Genomic DNA, 3229 nt, shown 5'->3' on the forward strand with positions numbered 1-3229 from the left:
CCCCCCCCGCCCCTTTACACAATTTAAATCGCACCGACTGACCTGGTGGATACAACACTTTCACTCACCGTGCTACCAAATCGCCAACCGTGTGGTGCACCATACGAAGCGGGATGTTGGAGCAACGTTCATGCACCATCACAAAAAAATTTCTTCTGTCCAAATAATGTACGTCTGGCAAGCAATCTGGCCAGTGCATGCCTTCAACGGTGACGTTTCGACCGTCGACATCTGCATGCAGGCGGCCCGGGCAGCCATGAACACGACACGTGAACGAATAGCGGTTGTTGGCCAATGGGGCGGTACGTCTATGGTACCAGCGCCCATCACCGTCGTCAGTGTACCACAGGCGCCCAGACTGAAGCAGCCGCCGGTCCATGATGCTGACGCTCCTCACACCGGAACTCAAACTGATGAGCGTTCCGTGCTGGACCCGCCCACGAAGTATCGGTAGTGAGCGAGGGGGGGGGGGGACAAATTCAGCATTCCCAACATTCCACAAGAAAAGTATGTACCAAAACAGCCGTAGTTTATCCACATTATTAAGAGCTTGCGTGTATTCGCACTCACCTTCACACATTTTAAATATTTGAAAAACAAGTAGTATGAAGACAATGTCTTCAAAACTTATTTAACTACGAGTGATTCGCAGTGTCATTATCAAAGTAATTATCGGTACGCGCGCGGTATCGAGAGTGTCGTCGGCAGGAGAGGAGGAGAACGGGGGGAGGGGAGGGAAGAGGGGAGGGCTGTCTGGCTAAAGTAGACTGGGCTAGCATTTCGTCAATTCTATGAAACCGCTGTTCTACACGCGGTTTTGTGGACTATACCCATCTACTGATACAACTAAATTCACGAAAGGTAGGTAACCTGCAGAAAAGACGAGGTAGTTCTCATACTACTGACTCCCTCTTCAAACTTATAGACAGTCTTCGAACATATCAGTTACAAACAGAAACGTTTGCTGCTGATTGCACCCCTTCCTCTTCATTATTACAATGTAATCTGTATTCCCTCTTTTTGTATTATTCGCGCGGCTGCAATACAGAGTCGTTTCCTGTTCCGAACGCTCCCTCCAAGCTGTTGCTGTTGTTGCTGTGTTCGCGTTCCGAGCGGTCGCAGCTCGCCTGGCGGTTATCGGCCGTTTGTTTTCAATAAGAATTTTACTATTTAAAATTAATAAGTTCAATGAAACATTAAACCCTGAGCACAGGATCGTTTTCGCGTCAAGTTATGTGCGTGAAAGGAGGCAGGCTGAGCGACATAACGGCCGCGGTGGAAGTCTGAGCAAGTTTAGGCAGGCGGGCGAGTTTCGGCCAAGTTCGTGACTTTGGACTGCTAAATTCAATGATTCCGGCGTTTGAACGAATGTGCCCGGTGTGTTTTAAAGTGAGGTACGTTGTTGTCGAGGTGTGAGTGTTATTTTTTAAGTCGTCGTCGTGTTTGGGCGACGGATTGTTGTTATTTGTTGGTTGGTCCTCCTAACCTCGCTAGACCAGTTTGGTTCGTAGTTAAATTCTTTGTTATTTTCCGTCTCTTCACTTTGATGTGGGGATGGGAGTTGTTTGGTGCCTCCGTTACTATCGTCCGGAGGCGCGGGCCCATTTTTCTTTTCGCGATAGTGTTTCAAATATAGAGTGATTTCAATTCCAATCACCCCCAGGCTTGTTTCCATTCAAAACGAATGAATGAGTAGATTGTTGCTGTTTTATGCCTAGTGATCGTTGTCAATGACAAAAAACAGTGGTGAATGTTTCTTGTTTGGAAATCCTAACCTCCTTTGTGTTTTGCAGGTGGGGTTGAGATGCTGAAGATCATGCCGTCACTTTGCTGCATTTCTCGCTTTCAAGATGTGATACAGCCTCTGTTGGTGCGGTGGCGGAAATGGATTACCAAATGTCGGTGAGTAGTGCTAAAATGTGGTGAGAGCAAATGGATAAAGTACCTGCTCCAGTAAAATGACTAATTTTTTTTGTGGTTTTGTTACAGGGTGAACGTTTAAGATAGAGTTTGTCAGATAAGAAATGTTCGACGGTTTATGTGTTGAAGGTGCCTTGATGAGTGAAGTGGTCGACACTTGTGTGATGGAGTTGTGGTTCAAACCTAGTTCGAGCAAATGTGAGATGCGCTTTAAACTGTTCACAATCGTGAAGTGAGGAAGTGTTGATGGGTAACAAGATAGGTGCCTACTATCCCTGCCTGCACGTTTCAAAAGGTAATGTCAGTGTGTTGATGTCGCCAGTTTCATGCTAGACTTAACTTCTTGTTTTACAAACCCATTTTACACATTTCATTGTAGGTTGACACCTGCTGACTTGAAACGCCACTGATGTGTGGAATTTTGTGTAACTCTGAAGACTGTTCTATGGAACCCTGTTTGATAATTTAGTGACTTTTTGTGGATTTGTTGATTCAAAGAAGAACCCTGCTCGTGTGTGGTGAGTGTGTCTTGCTCTACTTCCGATTTTGAAAAAAAAACAAAAAAAAAACTGTTGCAGTTTCTTTTTCTAAATTATTGCCCTTTTTTTCAGGTTGTGAGCAAGCTCAAGAGGGTATTTTCTTGTCAATAGAAGGGAGAGTGAAACCTGCTGTGTTTTGTGAAATTATCCTATAGGCATTTAAAGGAGTTATTATCACCATTTTTAAGGTTTGTGACATAAAATGTCAAGAGTTAGTTGCAGATAGCAGGAATATTTTTTTAAATGTTTTGTTTTTCCTCCACAGTTATTATTTTTTTTTTGTTACACTTCTGGCCATGAGAACTGTGTTTGGACTGTGAGGAGATGTTCGCTTTTGACATGAACTTTGGAACGGTCCTGAAATTTGTTCGAAATGTTCGTTAAACATGGATTTGGATTCCAGAAACTGGAATGGTAAGGTATTTGATAAAACATGTGTATGTATGAGAATTGTGTGGAGTTTAAGTTTACTGGACATAGTATGAGAAATTTTGTGGCCATTTCAGGTTTGCATTTATCAGACTGCTGCTTACAATTTCTTTGCAAATTCCTGGAGGGAGTCTTTGTGGATGAAGCCAAGCGCAGTGGTGAGTTTCTGTTTCGATTTTATTATAATTCTGACATTGTTGTGATCCTCCTCAACTGTAGGCTGACCACTTTGATTCCTCACCTAAAGACAGAACTAAGTAACTCTTTCTTTCTTTCTTTCTTTCTTTTTCTTACTAACCAATGGCAGCAATCAAGTATAGTATAAAATATAAATTTTTATA

General features: G+C 43.1%; 1 long non-coding RNA gene across 1 annotated transcript; it reads left to right on the plus strand.

Moving 5' to 3' along the window:
* Positions 1-1108: 1108 nt before the first annotated feature.
* On the plus strand, positions 1109-3053 carry LOC113214728 (uncharacterized). Its single transcript, XR_008012168.1, has 7 exons — positions 1109-1394; positions 1794-1902; positions 1990-2215; positions 2300-2438; positions 2532-2647; positions 2725-2873; positions 2966-3053. It is a non-coding gene; the product is annotated as an uncharacterized LOC113214728 (long non-coding RNA).
* The last annotated feature ends 176 nt before the right edge of the window (positions 3054-3229 follow it).

This window comes from Frankliniella occidentalis, unplaced genomic scaffold (genome assembly GCF_000697945.3).
Source record: "Frankliniella occidentalis isolate FOCC.00 unplaced genomic scaffold, Focc_3.1 Scaffold573, whole genome shotgun sequence".
Lineage (NCBI taxonomy): Eukaryota > Metazoa > Arthropoda > Insecta > Thysanoptera > Thripidae > Frankliniella > Frankliniella occidentalis.